Below are 20422 nucleotides of genomic sequence, written 5' to 3'. Positions count from 1 at the left end.
TTTAGGCCAATGGAGGCTTAGTTTCTGCAAGCCTGAGGAAACACTAGACTGCTTTTTTTTTTTTTTTTTGGAGTTTCAAAATATAGGTGTAGAGTTTAGCAATCTGTATGGGACTGAATGAAGTGCTGTCTTTGTCTCCAATTATGAATGCAATGCCTAACACAAGTGCTTTATAGGGCTGTTTTCATGGATGCTATCTTTGGTTCTGAGGCCACATTAAAATCATCTTTTTTGGTAGGCCTTCTGTCATTGCAAAACTAATACCATGAATTATTGCCAAAGGACAACACTACAACTCTTCATTATGCATGTTATGATTATATATATATTTTGATATATCTGAGGTCACTTAATCACTTGCTCTGTTGACATTTCTTTATTCACTCTATTCACACTTATCATGCAGATTGTATCCAAGGTAGTGAAGCTATCTCTATTGTTGGGGAAGTCTGAGCCAGTCTTGAATAGACCTCACTGAGGAACCGCTTAGTCCTCGTGTGGGAAGAGATATAAGAAAGTGCCATGCTCACACGGATTGTCCTGAGTCAGGGTTTTGTATAAAAAATACATTATAAATCTCTTTTCCTGGATATCCTGTACAACTGAATTCAATGCAACTGTCAAGAGAAATCTAAAATACTTTTTTAAAAAGATTACTCACTCTTTTGGACTGACCCCATCTGTGTTCATTTCTTACATGGAATCTAAAGAACACAATAAACTAACAAACAAAATAGAAACAGACTCATAGGTATAGAGAACTGACTAACAGCTGGTCAGAGGGGAGGGGGTTTGGGGGCTGGATGAAAAAGGTGAAGGGATTATGGAAAAAAACCAACAAAAACAATTCATAGATACAGACAATAGTATGGTGATTACCAGAGGAAATGGGGGTAGGAGGAGGTAGAAGAGGGTAAAAGGGAGATAATTGGTGATAGAAGGAGAACTGACTCAGGATGGTGAACACACAGTACAATATATAGATGATGAATTATAGAATTGTATACCTGAAACCTATGTAATTTTATTAACCAGTGTCACCCCAATAAATTCAATAAAAATTTTAAAAAATAATAATTTGAGATTTGAGTTCATAAAACATGCATGGTCATTTATTTATGGTTATTGATAGAGCCCTTGGCATGCTTCTTTGTGCTTTATGAAACTCTGATCTGTTCAGATGATAAATCTCCCCTTCTCTTTTTTGGAGGCAGCTTCCTGCAGAACCCCAAATGTAGTAAATATTAATACAATAATGCCTTAAAATTATACCGTGGGGCTTAAGATTTAATCTCCTAATAATGAGGGCCTACCATGAGATATGTACTGCCAAGGCATTTTAAATATATGACCACATAAGTAATTATCACTGTAGGCCTTTCTTGTAGGTTTGGTCATCTTTAATTCATATATGAGGAAACAAAGGCTCATAGCAGTAAGTAACTTACTCAGAAGAGCATAGAGTCAGTATGTCACTATACAAGAATGGGAACCAGATTCCAGAGCTAGTTTTTTTAAAAAATGTATTTTTTATTGGCTTCAGAGAAGAAGGGAGAGGGATATGGAAACATCAGTGATGAGAGAATCATTGATCCGCTGCCTTTTGCATGCCCCCTACTGGGGATTGAGCCCACAATGCAACCCTGGCATGTGCCCTTGAACAGAATCGAACCTGGGACCCTTCAGTCTACAGGTTGACACTCTATCCACTGAGCCAAACCAGCTAGGGCCAGAGGTAGTGTTTTTTAAATTACAACGGGATTCTTTTGTTTAAATTTTATTTTTCAATTACAGTTAACATTCAATATTATTTTATCTTAGTTTCATGTGTTATAATGGGATTCTGAATGTTTTAGTAGCTTTTGACTACTGAGTCATGGATACTATCATTTTGTAGGAATATTCTTACTTTTTCCTGGAAGAAGCAAGGAAACTGATGCCATCATCTCCCCATCTTTATGATTTATGGTATAGCTGCAAGATAGAAGTAATCGTTTAAAAACTCACATGAGATTGGGTGGGTAGACATTGCACAGGCCTCAGGAAAGACACTGACAGAATGGGGGGTATGAAATGGGTGGAGGATTCATAAAACTGCTTCTCTGTCATTCTTGAAAGTGTGTGTCTTAAACCTAAATTCCAAGATGTAAGTATGCACATTACTATAAGTTTCCCGGCATCAGTGTCTTTTAAAGAACTTGACACAGAATGGTGGTGAGACTGCCAGCCTCTTCTCTCTTGACCCAGAGTTGGATCTTGATGGTCTTGTAAGTCCTTGGTGATGTTCAGAAATGGAGGCATCAGGTCAGATTTCAACTTCCTCTTCCTAACATGTCATTATTATTATTAATCATTATTGTCCATTGAAGTCAGTTGCACCACAGCTGCTCCTACAATGTAATTAGGTTCTCAGCCCTACGTAGGCCATCCAGCTGCCTCCGGCCATATTATACTTCTAGAAATACCTTCACTCCAGGGTGCTGCATTTGGCTTCCATAGTTTGGCTCTAGTTGAAAACCATAGGTTTTGCTACAAAGCTGTTTGTTTTAAGAACAGCATTTATTAAATGTGTTCCCAAATCTGGAAAATCCTTGGAAATGAACTACATACTTTGGTTTACGAAGGAATAGAAAAATGCTTCACTTGTACTACTTCTTAACTGTTTAATATTGGGCAGAAATTAACAGCTTCATGTAGACCTGTCCCATTTGAATTGTTGCTTCTTATATATCAGAGTGTAGATGTCAGGTCCAGGGAGCAACTGGATCTATGAGCCAGGCACTCAGGGGGAGCGATCAGATTTAGAGATAAATGTTAGGGAATTAACCAGCATATAGATACTTTCTTTAATTTTTATTTTATTTTGATAACACTTATTATGGGATCTATCCTCTTAACAAATATCAACTGTACCAACAGTGCATGAGGGTTCCCTTTTCTCCATATTCTCATCTGCACTTATCATTTGTAGATTTATTAATATAGCCACTCTGACAGATGTGAGCTGATACCTCATTCTGGTTTTAATTTGTATTTCTCTTACAATTAGTAAATTAAGCATCTTTTCATATGTCTACTGGCCTTCTGTATGTCCTCTTTGGAGATGTGTCCATTCAAGGCCTCTTCCTCTTTTTTAATACATTAATTGTTGACTGTGGGTGCAATATTGCACAGCAGATCTCCAGAGTTTATTCATCTTATTCAAATGAAACTTTATGTCTGTTGATTAGTAATAACTCCCCACTTCTCCTCCCCTCTGTCCCTGCTAACCACCACTCACTCTGTGATTTTAGCATTTAGGTATTTTCTAATGGGCCTCTCGCTATCGTAAAGAGAAAGGAGAAGACGGCAGAGCCTTGAACCTGGAACACTTATGGGAAACACATGGCTTCAAGGTGCAATAAAATCACATTAAGTAACACAAAAAGCTTTAAAAAACACACATAAAGGGGAGATAATAATTACCTAAATAATAATAATTAACATAAAACCATGCAAAGTATTCAGTGCTTTTAAACTTAATTTTGGACCTCATAATTTCAAAACAGTGAGTTTTGCTGAAAATAATGTCTTGGATTAAACGGTTTTTATGCTTCTAATACACCCTGTTCTCAACAGTCCATAAGAGGGACTACACGGGCCTCTTTTATTTGTGGGTTCTTCTGTTTGTGCTCTTTGTGGAACCTCCAGCATTTTAGATCTGGCTTGAGGGGTTGAAGGAAGATACAGGAAAGTAGAGGAAAGAAATAAGGCAATCTTAAAGGAGCAAGGGGGCACATAGTCACACATAGTAGAAGAGGTATTGGGAAGATATGAGAATTAATTCATGCATCATTGAAGGAAGCAATCTTAAAATTCATTTATTGGAACCTATACTTGATAGAGGGTGGTCTGATTATAATGGGTCACATCTGTTGAAGATAGTGATATCTTTTCCCTGATATACTAGTATAAACACTGATTTTTAGGCAGTCCTAGATAGGGTTGGAAACAACACAAACAAAGGTGTGAGCAGGGCTTTTTAGTTCTCTTCTCTATTTTTCAAATGATTTTTCTCAGGTTTCCAGACTTTTATTCTGCCTGGTCTTCTCCATTAAAGAAAAAAAACAGCTTTGACCAATTTATATTAAATATATCATATCTTTATTTATTGATTGATGATTTATTCATTCAGTAAATACTTATTGAACACTTAATATGTGCTAGGCACTGTTCTAGCCCTGAGAATGCAGGTATACACAAAATAGATAAAAACTTCTGCCTTCATGGAATTGATATTCAATTTGGAAGGGAGAAGGAGTTAGTGAATAAATCAATATAATAAGGTACATTTATGTCAGATGGTGGTATGTGCTATGGAACAAAAACTAAAGGCAGAAAGGGCGAGGCAGTGGTGGAGTTGAATTTTAAATCGGGTCTTCAGGGAAGGTATCATTTAAGCAAAGATGGGAGGTGAAGAGAGCTGTGTACCTATCTGGGGGGAATGCGCTCTGTTCTCATTGCAGAAGTACTGGGCGGAAGGAAATGTACCATTCAGAGAAAGAAACTGTTAATAATAGCATTTTCAGGTGACAATTAGGGAAATGGTTTTGGTGCAAAGATCTTTTTGGAGTCCTGCAAATCGTGCCATGCCAGTCAGTTCCCACACTGCCCGTGGGAAAGGCCAACTCAGAAGAGACACTTTGAGTGATTTCTTATAAAGGTGAGGACTGTTCTATGTGGTAGGTGACAGCCAAGGAATGGATCTGCTGCAGAGTTGAAGGTTCCTAGGAGCATGATAAGATGTCAGAAGACATTTGAACATCACCCAGAAAGGGAACAAAACCCCACAGGGCTTTATCCTTTCACAGTCATTTTTCTAACCCTTAACTGGCTTCCATCACCAATGTTTCTTTAGCCCTTTCAGTGTTATTTGGTTGTCTGTGGGTCTAATAGTGATCCTATGTCCTCATGAATTAACTTTGATGATAAATGGTAGAGTATAAGGAGATCTATGTAGGTTGGTGGAAAAAGTGAGAGAGAATTAGGAGCAGCTCTAATATTTCTGATGTGATATGCTTACTCCTGGATCTTGAACCCTTTCTTTATAAACTGTGGGTAATTATGTCTCTGATGCCATGGTGAGGTGTTTAGTGCAGGCAGATTTCTTTGTTCTATGTAGTCCTTGCATCTTATGCTCTATCAATGCTCTTTGTCTGAATGCCCCCGGTTGGCTTCCCAGAGAGCCATGCCATTTGCTTAGTTGACTCATTCTTCCAATCTAATCTTCAGGACAACTAAATGTCCCCAGGCAGGGTCACCATCTATGCTGTGCAGATTGTGCCCTACACAGGGCACGTAACTGAGGGTGTAAGTAGGAGCTAAATTATACTCTATGGTTTGCTTGCCAAGCCATGTACATTGTCATGGAGTAGAATCCAAATGGAAAAAAAGGTGTCTTTTTCTAATTTACCGAGACGTGACCTATGTTAGTCAAATTGTTCCATTGTGGCTGCATTCACCCCAAAGGTGAGCTTTTTCTAATTCCCACAATGGGAACGTGGGGCTAACATTGGCCCAGTTCCAGTGAAAACTGGAATGTCTTCAAAGAAAACCTCTCTTCCTCTATCTAAATGCACAAGCAGCATATCCAATAGGTCTTGTGCATTTGTATGGTTACATGCACGCATGCATCCCTTGTCTGCAGTTAAGAAAAACTCATTCTGTTTCTCAAACTCTGCTTCAGCAAAACTTCAGGCTGTAATTATACTGTGAACCAGTCAAGGTTATTGCCCACCTACCTGCTGCAGAATGAGTGATTAACTATCAGTGAAGTAAAACCAGGCTTGGTTTATATTCCCTTTTAATGTTTGGCTAAATCTCAGGATTATAGGGATAGAGAGAGCCTTGACAGGCCATCCTACCTGTAGGAAGTGCTTTATCTAAATCATTACAAAGAGACTTAGTTACTTTGCATGAATTCAAAAGAAAAGTTTTGGAGTGAGAAACAGTGGCTGAGTCTGAAAGCCAAGTTCTGAGCGGCAGACATGAGCAGGCGTGTTCCAGAAACAGCTGGACTTGCTCCCATGGTAGTGAAGTGGCCTGTCCTTCCACTTCTGTGCTTATCTCATTGTTTTGGGGTTAAGAGCAAAGGCTTTGGAGCCAGAGTTCTAAGATTCAAATTTAAATTCTGCCTCCTACCTGCTGTATAAATTGGACCAATTCCCTTAACTTCACTGTGATTCAGTTTTCTCATCACCACTGTTAACGCTTTTCTCCATCACCATCATCGTCATCGTCATCATTGTTGTCATCATCTAATTCTGGCTCCTGTTTCTTTAGTGGCTTTCCCCTACAGCTGGGCACTCCTTTTGTCTGTCATTCTCTTCTCCCTGCATATTGCTGTGTCTGCCAAGTTATTCCCAAGCAACAGATTGGGCTTTCCTCTGTGTCTGGGTTCCTCCTGAGTAGACATCCTGTATGTCACCTGGATTCAGGCTGTTTCAATTCAATGGGATCCAAAGTTAACAGACTGTGTTCCCTACAGGAGGAGAGTGTGAGGGCTTCAATGTGTTCAAAAAAGAAAATATTATACTAATAGTGTTTGTGTGAACTTACTTGGATTAGGCTTTAAAGAGAATGTGTAGTCCTTACATTCATCATAAAAATGATAGCTGTTATTTCTGAAAATACAGTGTACACTAAGTACAAGGATGGATTTTAAAAAAATACAAATATCCTAGCAAACCTGTGAGATGGATGAGAAGACATGAGGGAATGGAAATGCACAGTAATAACAGATTTATAGAGGGCAGTGCTTTCTCTGACACAATTTTCTCCCATATATTGGTTTGATCATTTTTCCTGACCTCCAGGTGCCCTAAGTATGTGTATGAAGCATAACTTAGTCATAAATGGTAAAGGCAGCACTTTTTAGTGAACACATTTGATTATTTTCTTACTATGAAAGTAATACACAATGAATATACAAAATTTTGAAACAACAGGTAACTAACATGCCTAAAATTATGCTGATCTGATAAGTGGCAGTCAAGGCTAAGTCTTCCCCGGGAACCTATGCTCTCAACCATAGTTTTGTATGAAATCATTTCCCTGTGCTGGTCTCCTTTGGCTGACTCACACACCAGGTCAAATTCATTATTATTTATCACACTGGCACATCTCAGTTTTGCTTGTTTTGCACAGCTCCACCTGTCTTTAGCATAGATTAACAGTATGGAACTTTTCTTGGCCAAATAGTCAAGCATAGATTAACAGTATGGAACTTTTCTTGGCAAAATAGCGAATTTTGGGGATAGTGGCATCCTCATCCTAGCAAATGTAACTGGAAAAGCCAGTCATGCAAATGGAATTGATGTTCATAAATGGTAAATTGGCTCCTTTCAAAGAATATCTACTGATCTGTCAAGTCTAGTTTGATGTCAAACTGTCACCTCATATGCACATTGTTAAAACTTTTGCATATTATTTAGCCAGGGTAGGTCCTAGGTCACTTATAGTTCCACAAACTTTACTCCTGCGGATGGCGGCTGTTTTTATTTTGAGAATTATACTTTAAGATGATGCTGATAAATTTATCATTACATTTAGTTGTCTTGGTAAATATTGTTTTTCTTCTCATTGTAATTAGATTCAATGTAAGCCCTATAAAGTGAAAGAGAAAATGCATATTGGGGCCTCAGATACTTTATCCATAATATTAAAGGTTAGGTTAGAAGATGGTAACTAAAGACTTTTCCATCTCTCAGGTTCCTTAAAACTTTCCATGAGTCACAGCAGTGAGAGACATTTCAGGACCTGGGATCATGTTAACAACAAATTTTATTTTGGCAAAATCCGGTAGATTACAGGAAAGGTTGCTAATTAATTTCCTGTCAGTTGCAGAAAGTAGAATTTTGTGAAGTTCAGCAATTGATGACCGTCAGATAATATTCATGAAATACTTGAAATCATAAGGGAAACAAAGACATCAGAATGAGATGAAGTTGGCAATTGGACTTATTTCTCATGCTTGAGGTGGAGTAAAGTGGAATAAGTTTCTCTGCCACAGACATCTTCGGAGAAATCTCCAGTTACAATTTGTGGCTTATCAAATAATATTGCACTTATTTCCTCTACACTGTGAGTCTGACGGGGATGAAGACAGAAGTAATGACTGTCCAATTGCGTGTCATGGTGGGGCTTCTTTGCGGGATAGGGTGGGGCAGTTATAAGAGGAAGTGCACTGGTGGTGGAGCCAGGGAGACTTGCTTTGATTCGTGGTTAACCCTCTTACTGATGTGTGACCTTAATTCATTAATTCATGTTATTTAATTTTTTTGAGCTTATATTTTCTCATCTATAAACTGGAAATAATAAAATGCACCTCAGAGGTTTGCTGTCAATATTAAATTTTAATGCACGTGTAATGCCTATTGCTCAATAAATCTAGGTCCACAGTCTCATATCCAAAAATTTGAAATCCAAAAAATTGTGAAAATTATTTTTTTGAAACCTTCTTGGCAAACTTGAACTGTCTGATTATATTTCACTTGTCAGAAAATTTTTTCTGATCCCATGAAGCTATTTGTAGTCTTTATCCTACTCAATGTGAATATTTATAGATTTTGCTATATAAATATAGCTATTTATTTGTGCTGTCTCAGATCCTTCTAGAGGAGTTACATAATATACAATTTTATATTGTTCTAAAATTTAAAATTCTGAATTCTGAAATATACATGGCCCAAAGAATTTTTAATAAGGGATTTAGGCCTATATTTCTTCCCTGCTTTCAGAATAAATGAATACTAAACATTTTTTGTATTGGTTTATTCTAGTTTATATTACACTTGGTCATTTAAATAAAATAATCTGTATGGTTTTTAAAGATTTTTTGGGGAAGGGATATTTTCACATTTTCTGAACTAAGATTTATCTTTATAAACTGGTAACGTCCTTAGAATTTAGACTTAACAACAACCTTAAGACATAGACCCCAGTAAGTCTTATGATAAGACTTATCCAAACTGGTTTGAGTTCAACTGAGTTAAAAGAGGTTTCTTAACACTTTATTAAATACCTGTTAAGAAGAGTTGAATCACAAGAAACATGTGTGAATTGTAGGATAAATGGCAGTAGATGAAGGAATAAAATATAATTGGTTTTATCAAGATCTTCCCACTGGACATCTTTTCTAGATTTCCACAGGGTTTGAACATGCTTGCTCAGCTTTTGATCTCTTTTCTGAAAAAGTTGCATCTGTTATTTAAAAAGGCAAATCAGGTACGCTCTTGATTCTTAACTGCTCCCTCACACCTAAACATTATAATCCTTACACTTAGCCTTGAGTTCCTGTATTTACTGCTGGGAATCGTGGAGGCCTAAGAAACTTATAAATATGTATATACTGTACAAAGGTGGGAGCCAGGCTCTATCCATGGTACTGAAGCAGTCCCGTTCTGTTCCAAGAGCAGCAACCACCTGCTGAGCGGTAAACAAAACCGCATGGGTCAATTGCCTGAGGTGCCAGAAACTCATTTAAAACAGATTCCAGGTTTAATTGAGCCTGTATCAAACAGATCATCCTATATAGAGAGAATTTTTTTATAGTTTAAGATTTGCAAGAGAGACTGTCAGTAGTACTCTATATACAGTATGCAGTGAACAGACCAGTGTAATTCACAAGCGACTAAAGAGAAATTATTTTGTAGGCTACATAGTCACTGGGTAAAAATGAAAGTAATTTATTTAATTATCCTTTGGAAGGATCTCTACATTATTTTTATGAATTCAATGAAACCACTGAAAAGCCGAAGGAAAAATAGAAAATTAGCTTACATGAAAGTTGGCTTATTCATTTTCTCTTCATGTAGAAATGTGTTTTACTGTGTTTAGAATAATGTAATTTCAGAAGCAGTGAAACTGTCTTGAGTCATACAAGGAAGCAAGCAGAATTGGGATCAGAGAAAACATGTTCTGAACCTTTGAAGAGATGAGGAGTCGGGGCAGGTACAAGAGGGTATAGGAGGGATAAATGGTGATGGGAGGAAACTTGATGTGATGTGGTGAAAGCACATACAATGCACAGATGATGTGTTACAGAATTGTATACCTGAATCCGATATAATTTTATTAGCCAATGTCACCCCAATAAATTCAATAAAAAAGAACAAGAAAAGAAAAGAACTCATAAAAACAGAAGAACAGTGGTTGCCATGGACTGGAGAGTGGGAGAAATGGGGAGTTGTTGGTCAAAGGGTTCAAACTTTCACTTATAAGGTGAATAAATTCTGGGGGTCTAGTATATAACATGGTGACTATAGTTAACAATACTGTATTATATATTTAAAAGTTGCTAAGAATAGAACTTTATTGTTCTCACTATAACAGCAACAAAATGGTACTTATGTGAGTTGAATGGTGTAACTGGCCTTATGGTGGTAAACATTTTGCAATATATGCATGCATCAAACCATCACATTGTATACCTTAGGCTTACAATGTTATATGCCAATTATATCTCAACAAAGCAGAAAAAAGTGAGAGATGAGGGATTTACCTCCTCAGACCACTATTAGTACAATTCTCTTCTAAGATGGAGAAATGTATATGGTTAGCCCAGCGAGCGTGGCTCAGTGGTTGAGCTTCAACCTATGAACCAGGAGGTCACTGATCCGCTGCATCATGCATGCCCCACACTGGGGATCGAGCCCACAACCAAGGCATGTGTCCTGACCAGGAATCGAACCGTGATCTCTGGTTCATATGTCAAGGCTCAATCACTGAGCCACACTGGCTGGGCACAATCAGCTTTTTCTTTTTTTAAATATATTTTATTGATTTTTCACAGAGAGGAAGGGACAGGGATAGAGAGTTTGAAACGTCGATGAGAGAGAAACATCGATCAGCTGCCTCCTGCACATCTCCTACTGGAGATGTGCCTGCAACCAAGGTACATGCCCTTGACCGGAATCAAACCTGGGACCTTTCAGTCCGCAGGCTGACGCTCTATCCACTGAGCCAAACCGGTTCCAGCCACAATCAGCTTTTTATCAGAGGCTTCACTTCCCCAGGTCGAGTGTACTCCCTGTGGTATTAAAAAAATGGGAAAAAATTTTGCTTGAATAACTAATCCAGATGAGTCTGTTGCCACATTCTTCCTGGTCCTAGGTGCTTCTTGACCTCGACCAGAAGGAGAGGTAGTCAGCCCCCACCTCATGCTTCTCAAAATGCCTCTAGCTCCTTGGTTGACACCTGTGCCAGTAAAGCCACTTAACAACTTATACAAACTGGTTTGGGCCCCTTGCAGGGTGGCATTTGCACTGTCAGGTCTGAGGGAGTATGGCTTTTCTGCAGGAAGGAGGTTGGGTGGCATAAAGAAGATAAACAGTCCTGAGTGAAAAGGTGAATAAAATGCTCGATAGTTTGAATTTTCATTGGAGGAACCTGGGAGTTAAGCATTTTCTTTCTTCTTCCTTTATCTCTTGTCTGTCTCATATTTCAGTTTTATTGCCCCTCTTTTGCTGGCCATGGTGTTGAATTATGATGAGCCCCAGACTTAGTTTAACCTTAGCAATTTCCTGACTCACTTTTTTTTTAAAGGCAGAAAATGACGTAGATGACTTCCTTCTCTGCAGTCATAACTATTATTAAATCTCTTACAATAGTCATATCTAATTTCTTATTATACTCACCCCTCTAGTGCACTGGGCAATGTGTCTGAAGAGCACAGGCATCGTCTTAGGCTAAAATAACATCAAAGGCTTGAGCTAAGACCCAGTAAATATTCTTATTTATTCAGAAAAGTATGCCTGGGTGGTTCAGAATACTCATGGACAGCCTTCTCCCTTGCAGAGATCAGCCTCAGCTAGACGTAGGTTCCAGCTCTCACTCTAAATTTACTAGTTGTATTGCCTAAAGGCAGTTGCTTAATGTTACTTTCATTTGCTCATCTGTTAAATTGAGGGACTAGCAATACCTATCTCATGGGATGATTCTGAGTATAATATGAGATAATATGAAAAATATAACATAGAGTCTGACACATATGTTCAATTAATTAATTCTACTGTCCCCTTCTTTGAATAGCAGTGGATGCTGTCTTAATGCACCAGAAGGAGGTTGCTAATTCTTTTTTTAAAAATATATTTTATTGAATTACAGAGAGGAAGGGAGAGGGATAGAGAGTTAGAAATGCTGATGAGAGAGAAACATTGATCAGCTGCCTCCTGCACACCTCCTACTGGGGATGTGCCCGCAACCAAGGTACATGCCCTTGACCGGAATCAAACCTGGGACCCTTCAGTCCACAGGCCAACGCTTTATCCACCGAGCCAAACTGATTAGGGCTTCTTTTCTTTTTTAACCACAAGAGTTGTATTTTAGTTGTAGAATTTCTTATGATGTAGATTTTACATCTGAAAATTGAAACTGCTTTGCCCACAAAGTAAGTGACAAATTAACCAGTTTTCTAAAGAAACTGGAAGAAAACATTTTCTTTGAGAAAAATCTAGATAACCTGGGAGGACAAGGTAGGAAATAGCAGGTAACTCAAACAATAGCAGCAGACACAAGCTGAATGATATCTGCCTGTACTGAAAATGTAAGTACAACTGACACTGTAATGACCGGTCCTTGGTGGTGGTAGTGGTAGTGGTTGTTCTAGAAAGTAGTGAGCCATTCCAGTGACTAAGAGGGTTGATGAGGGTTGTGCCTTGAACTGGGCCTGGTTATCAGATGCTCAATACATTTCTGTTTCCATCAAAAGACTAGTTTCTGGCTGAACTCTAGTAGTTGGAAATATCAGCGCTGGTTGTTGGGGGCTGGTGAGGGGGTGTCAAAAGCTACATTCCACTGACTCAAAGTTGTGTATATGGGTATAGGTGTGTGTTGGTAGGGGTGTGAGGAAATGCTATGCCTATACTTCAGACCTCATAGAGGCATTCAGCACGCACAAGAAATAGAGTGTCAAGGTTAAGAGCTCCAGCCTTAGAGATAGACAGATCAGTGTTCAAACCCTAGGACTATCACTTGTTTTTGTCAAATGCACTTAGTAGAAAATCCAACTTAGGTCGGATTTAAAGATAGACTAATTATTGTCTCACACTTTAGGAAATACTGAGGCCAGGTAGGCTGCAAGCCTAGTATATTAGGGCTCTGGTTCCACCTCTCTGTGATCCTCTTGGTTCTGCCCTCCTTAGGCAGTTGGCTTAGTTTTCCAGTGGTTAGAAAGATGGTGGCAGCAATTCTAGGTACCGCATTCAGGAATGAAAGTCTTCAGAAGAGAGCCTGATTTATTTCTTTGTCTCTTCTATAGGAATGATAACACCTTCCATCTAAGCTTCACAGCGAACTTTTCTCACTTTTCACTGGCCAGAGAGGCTTACATGCTTATTTATAAATCTATCACGAGGGGAACAAGATTATTAAGATTAATTTAGGCTAAAGACGATCTACTCTGGGAGCTTGAGATGAGGATCACATGGAAGAACCTGAGAAACATTGGTGCTCTGTTAGAAGAGAAAATCAACAGTGTATGCTGCAATTTGCTAACTCCTTTGTGTCTCAAATTTCCCATCTATATCACGTGAATATGTCATGTACCCAAAGAGTATTAAATGAAATAATACTCTTTACACAGAGTACCAGTAAAGATTTCGTAAAGTGACAAGTAGATTTGGCAATTGAGAAAACACATTTATCGACTGCAAGATTGATTCAAAGCTCTTATTGCCTGGTGTGGTTCTATGTTCTTGAGAAACTTTCTGAACTTGTCCAAATATATCATTTTAAAAATTTATCTGTATTGTTGAAAGTATTACAGATGTCTCCCCCCCCCCCCCCCCCCCATTGAACTCCATCCTGCACCCATCCCTCCCAGGCCTCCTCCATACTATTGTCTGTGTCCATGGCCTATGCATATATGCATATAATATGGATAATCTCTCCCCACCCACTCACCCTCCCTCACCTTCCCTCTGAAATTCATCAGTCTGTTCTATGCTTCTATGCCTCTGGACCTGTTTTGTTAATCAGATTCCACAGATAAATTCGATCATGTGATATTTGTCTTTCTCTGACTAGCTTATTTCACTTAGCATAATATTCTCTAGGTATGTCCATGTTGTCTCAAAGGGATCCTTTTTTTTATGTAGCTGCATAGTATTTCATTTTATAAATGTACCACAGCTTTTTATCCACTCATCTACTGATGGCCACTTGCACTGTTTTGAGCGAGATCTTAGCTATTGTAAATAATGCTGCTATGAACATAGGGGTGGATATATTCTTTCTGATAGATGTTTTGGAGTTTTTAGGATATATCCCTGGAAGTGGGATCATAGGGTCAAATGGAAGTACCATTTTTCATTATCTGAGGAAATTCCACACTGTTCTCCATAGTTGCAGCACCAGTCTGCATTCCCACAACAGTACACTAAGGTTCCCTTTCTCCACATTATCACCAGCATGTGTTTGTTGACTTATTGATGGTAGCCATTCTGGCAGGTGTGAGGTGATACCTCATTGTAGTTTTAATTTGCATCTCTCTGATGGTTAGTGACACTGAGCATTTTTTCATATGACTGTTGGCTGTCTGTATGTCCTCTGTATAGAAGGAAGAGAAGCAGAAGGAGAAAGAGAAAAAGGAGGAGAAGGGGAGGGAGAAGGAGAAGGAGAAGCAAAAGCTAAAGAAGATAAAGAAGCAGAAGGAGGAGAAGCCGAAGCAGCAGCAGCAGAGGAAGGAGGAGGAGGAGAAGAAGGAGGAGAAGAAGGAGGAGAAGAAGGGTAGAAAGAGAAAGAAAATTCATAAGAAGCAGCAGCAGAAGCAGAAGAATGAGAAGCAGCAGCAGGCAGCATAGCAGAGGAGTAAGTATAAGAAGCAGAGGGAGAAAAGGAAGGACAAGGGGCTGGAGAAGAAGCAGCAGAAGGAGAAGGAGAAGGAGAAGGAGCGGCTGGAGGAGAAGGAAGGGAGGAGGAGGAGGTGGAGATAGTGATGGAGCTGGAGAATGTGAAGGAATGAGGAGGAGATGGAGATGGAGGAGATCAGAGAAGATGAAGTAAGAGAGTGTTTATTCCAATCTCTCTGCTGTTCCAGCCATCCTCACTGAATTGCCAGGAGTGAGTGAAAAAATCCCCTTGGAAATTCCAGCCATAGCAAGTGTCACGTGGAACATATACAAGCTGTCCCCAAGGGTGATTTAGCACCTTACTCTCTGGTTGGGGAGCAGAGATGTAACTCCTCTGCTCCCAAATGCCTTTGGTTAGGGAAGATAAGATCTTGGGATTTATTAGCTGCCTGCTAATTGCTAGACCATTTGCTTATCTATTTGTCCCAGTTTTCCTATTCCACTCGTCATGGAGTTTTTCTTGCTTCTTACTTACCTTCCTCATTATCACAATATCATCATCATCATCATCATCATAATTATTATAAACTAGAGGCCCAGTGCACGAAATTCATGCATGGGTAGGGTCCCTAGGCCTGGCCAGTGATCAGGGTGGATCAGGTTCCCTGCCTTCCAGCCTCCATACCTCTTCCTTCCCTCAAAAGTGCAGGTATTTCTGCAACAGCCTCAAATACTCTGCTCTGCCATTAGGCTGACCAAGTTTTTGTTTTTACATTTTTTTAGGCATGCTTCACTCCATGCTGTGTTATCCCAAATTTCAGGGGCTAGTGCCAAACTCTCCAAATGTTTCTTCTGAAGCTCCACTGTACTTGGGAATTCCCAGGGATCCATCAAAAGGTTCCTAATCAATCCATGATTGGCCGATCCAGCCTATGGGGCTGAGATTTATAAGGCTGAATTTGGACTGTCTGCTTGCAGACCTAGCACCTTGCTCTATTGTATGGGTATATATTATTCTTAACCCTTAGGCTTTAGTCAAAACTGAGGCAATAGGAAAAGTGCCATTTTAATATTCTCTTGCAAACTGATATGGTCAGATGCCCATGCTTTGCATAAGTTTAATGAACACACACAGTCTCTAATCACATCACTTCCCTAGCCCCATACAAAATAAACAAAATGCTGAGCATTCTTATATTAAAAAATCAGAATATTTTCTAAATTTGAACAGATTGGAGTTTCTTGGCTATAGACAGTATTAAATTAGTCAAACAATTCCTTCCTCAATCTTCTACAGAAAATGGGAGGGCCCTTTATCTTCCTTTGTTTTTTTAAAAAACCCAGTCAGCTGTCATACACTTGAACATGGACCAAACATTTAAATATTCAGTTGAAATTTGTATGTATTGTATAAAGCGCTCAGCAAAGTGCAAAGCCCTCTGACCACTTTCAAAATAATCCAAGCAAACAGCAATTGGGAATTCTACTTCTTTCCATTTACCCATAGTTCATCAGGACATAATGTGGGCTCCCAAGCATACTGGAAGGAAAATGGACAGCACTTAGATTGTTCCTGACTTTGATATGTGACTGTCAGGGTTGCAAATAATGTGCCTGCAAAAGAAAATTGCCTCCAGTGCACCTGAAGATGGAATTTAAAAAAATGTTCTTTCCTCCTTCCTTTTCTCTTTCCATTTACTTAGCATTACGAGATGCTACTGTTAAACACTTAAGGAGAAAAAAATTGTTTATGGTGGCTCCACTGGAATGAGTCTGACCAAGAACAAGTAGGCAACATAGCAAGAAAGTGTTCCCAACATTTATTTATTAAAGCACCTATTGGGCACAAAGAACATAAAACATGGTGACTGCCTGCTAGAAACTTTTAATCTGGTTGTGAGGATAGGATGTACGTGCACCCTAAGCTAAATTCAAAGTTTGTAATATTGAAGGCAGAGTCATCCCACACTGTGAGCCTGCAAAAGGTAAAGCCACAGCCAAGGAACTGGTAGAAGCTGTGGCGAGAAAGGTTGGGACTAAGTGTAAGTTTCTAACAGAGTTGACCAAAGGTGAGTTGGACCAAAGGTGAGTGGGGGTGGGGTGGGGGTGAGTTTCTTGTCATCCCAGGTGTTTAAGGAGCGATCTGAACAAATACTTAGCAGGAGTGTTTGCAGAGGGCCTTATATTCTAGAGGACAGTTAAAATATTCATAAGACTCTACCTTGCTTCTATGATGCCTTGATTCTGTGAGTCCTGAGGTCAGTGAGCATGCATGGGCTCATGGAGTAACCAGGAGAGAATTTATTCAGGTTGAGGTATGAAAGAAAGAGCAGATGAGGGATTAAAGGTGGGCTGGAGAAGTGATCCTGGGCAGAGGGAATTCTGTGGAATTGATGAAAGGTCTGAGGCCTTTTCTTGCCCATATACTCCAATAAGAAATTACATTATTTTTAACCACATTCAGAGGAAGGCTGCACAGGAGTTGAGAAACAATATCTTACAGAATGTTTTCTATGCTGTCTGAAAATTTACAATAGCTGACCTGTATAGTCAAGGCTGAGGGAGGGACTAGGGAGTTCACCCAGCTCACTTAAATTCGGTATTAGGCTGAGCGCGTACTGTGTTGCAGGCATCAGGCATGGGGAGTGCAGAGATGGAAAGAGACACAGTTGCTTCTCTTGAAAAGCTGATTGTTGAACAGAGGCATTTATGTATGTATGTATGTATGTATTTATTCTGCTTCAGTCAACAAAAGGGGGACTATTGAGCCCCAGGGTGAGGGGTTCAGGTAGAGGGCCACCTTGCAGGCTGGAGAAGGAGGTGGTGGAGGGGCCTTATTTAACCCTGTTCTACAAGCACAGATTGTTGGTGTGCCTGCACTTCGTGGCAGTTGACAGCACTGGGGCCCAGGTGGGCGGAACACCTGCACGGATCATCTTGTCGCAGTCTTACTTCTGGGTGAACTGGCGGAGGGAGGGCTCACGATGCCTCCGCGGAGGAAGTGCCAAGTGCCAAGGGCGGATTCTTTCTGAATGTTGTAGTCTGGATGTGCGTCCATCCTCCAGCTGTTTGCCCACAGAAACCAGACGCTGCTGGTCAGGCGGAGGCCCTCCCTGTCTTGGAGTTTAGCTTTGGCATTGTCAGTGGGGTCCCTGGGCTCCACCTCCAGGGCGATGATCTTGCCAGTCAGGGTCTTCACAAAGAGCTGCCGTTCTGTGTCTGTGGGGGATGCTGCTCCTCATCGAAGAGAAAGAGCGGAACAGAGACTTTTATTTTTCAATTTTTAAAAATTACTGTTGAAAGTATTACATATATCTCCCTTTCTCCCCGATTGGCCTCTTCTAGCCCGCCCCCACCTTCCACCCCAGGTCTTCACCACCCTATTGTCTAAGTCCATGGGTTATGCATACCTGCATACAATGAACAGAGACTTTCAAAAAGCTCATCCTGATGAAGATCTATATTTAATTTCCTCAACGTTTTATGATCACTTTAAGAGCTATATTTATGGAGTACCTTCTAAGTGCTAGATATGATGCTAGTCTCTTTCCAGTTCTCATGACAACCCTTCTGTGGATATATTTTATTATTTCTGTTTTCCAAGGAGGAAGCTGAAGCTCAGAGAGGACAAGTATATTGTCCAGCTCTTGCTAATCGAAAATTCAAACAGCTTCTAAATTAATTGAATGGACCACGTGTTCTAGGTGCTGGACACACAGCATCTCATTGAATCCTCACACCACTAGAGAAGAGAGATTCTACTGTTATCTCCATTTTATGGGCTGGAAAACAGAGGTTCAGTAAGATCAAACCAACTGCCCAGTCACAGTCCATGTTATGGACTGAATGTTTGTTTCCCCCCGCCCCCCCATTGATATGTTGAAATCCTAAGCTCAATGTGATGGTATTAAGAAGTGGGGGCCTTTGGGAGGTGATTAAGCCATGATTGCTCCCTTGTTATTTTGTGCCCTGTGAAAATGCAAGTGCAGCTAGCCAACTATGAACCATCTTCCCAGCCTCCAGAACTATAAGAAACACAGTTCAGCTGTTTATAAGTCACCTAGCCTATGGTATTCTATTCTAGCAGCTTGAACTGACCATGATAGTTAGTGTAGTCAGAGCAATGATTCAATCTCTAGCCATTAGGCAACTCTTCTTTCCCCCCTGTGCTTTTCAATCAACAGTTTCACTTCGGCTCTGCTTTGCTCCTCCCTTTAGTAAAAAGCTGAGTGAATGAAAAAGCCAATTTGAGCATTTTCTTGAAAGGCCAGGCGTGAACCTGACTGGAGGAGAAATTCCCACTAGAATTCCGAGGCTCAGCATACAGCAGCGGAACCAGGGTGGTAAAAGTGCCATGCTAATTAAGTAATTACTGTAACTCATAAATGAAACATGAGGTTGCCTTTCTAAGAGAATCCCTGGAATAAATAGTGTTCATTTTGCCTGGGACCCTGGTTGATTAGTGCCTAAGAAATCCACCTTCTTCTATGGAGAAGTGATGAAGAAGCAAGGACTATTTCATCCATTATCTTTTCGGATCCTTACAAGGACCCTTTGGAGATATACGGGGAACATTTGGTGTGGGATTTTAGTGGTCAGTTAATCGGATCCCTCCTTTTGAATCCCGAATCACTTGAAAAATATACACAATAGTCAAGGATTCCAACTTCAGACAAGTGAGAAACGGACCACTAGGGATGAGCTTTGGGAGTGGCATTTAACCCCTTTCCTGGGCGAGCTCCTTAACACAGGTCCTGACTCCTTTCCAGGGGCTCTGCTAAAGCATGGGCCTAAGTTCCTCTTCCTCTTTCATCTGGTGCCTGAAAGCTTAGGTAGCTTTGCGGACTTCTCGGAACTTAATTTATAGCCAGCCAGTGAGTGGAGCTAAAGCTTCATGAGACAGCTGCTTGTCCTGCAGACCCGCTCAGGAATTCCGGCTCGAATGTTTTGGCTTGGTGTGTGTTCAGGTCCTTCCTCGCCTTGTGGAAACAGTCTCACCGATAAGCTTATCTCAGCCTGGTGGGGCGGAGATCACACTTCCAGACAGTCTCCTTGTGTCACACCTAGCTACTCCTCTGCCCTGGCCCCTAACATCCTAGAGCTAAATCCATGCAGCATTAGCAGAATTTTATTAAACTTCCCTACCCTGGAGGGAAATGGAGCTGAAGAAATCCTTTAATTCTTTGGTGCAAAGAATGAACACACATGGGCATTTTAACTCCTTAAGCCAAACAGGTTGTTTAAGCCACTGGTTGCAAACTTAAATGCCTACAGCGGTCAGGCAGGAAGCATTACTGGGAGAGGGGAGATGGGTGCAGACAATAGGGACTGGAGGGGATTATGGCAGACTGAAGAGCATACTGTGCTTTCTCAGAGGTGGGGCAACAGCTCCAGCTCCGGCCATTGTAGCCAGGTGGGAATGCATGTCATGGTCACCTAATTCTCTGATAGGTCAGGAGAAAGTGTAGAGCGGAATTTCTTGTGAAATGTCCTAGTTTTTAAAAACACTTTCTGGCCAAACAAACCACTTATGTGGGCTGTATAGTGTGTGGACTGACAGTTTGAGAACCCTGATTTAAGCTGTGAGAAGCTGG

At 40.2% G+C, this 20422-nt stretch overlaps 1 pseudogene; it reads right to left on the bottom strand.

The window, feature by feature from the left end:
• Positions 1-17677: 17677 nt before the first annotated feature.
• Positions 17678-20422, bottom strand: part of LOC102765245 — a 6150-nt pseudogene continuing 3405 nt past the window's right edge.

The sequence above is a fragment of the Myotis davidii genome, unplaced genomic scaffold (assembly GCF_000327345.1).
Source record: "Myotis davidii unplaced genomic scaffold, ASM32734v1 scaffold265, whole genome shotgun sequence".
Lineage (NCBI taxonomy): Eukaryota > Metazoa > Chordata > Mammalia > Chiroptera > Vespertilionidae > Myotis > Myotis davidii.
This window is presented reverse-complemented; position numbering and strand designations above follow the sequence as displayed.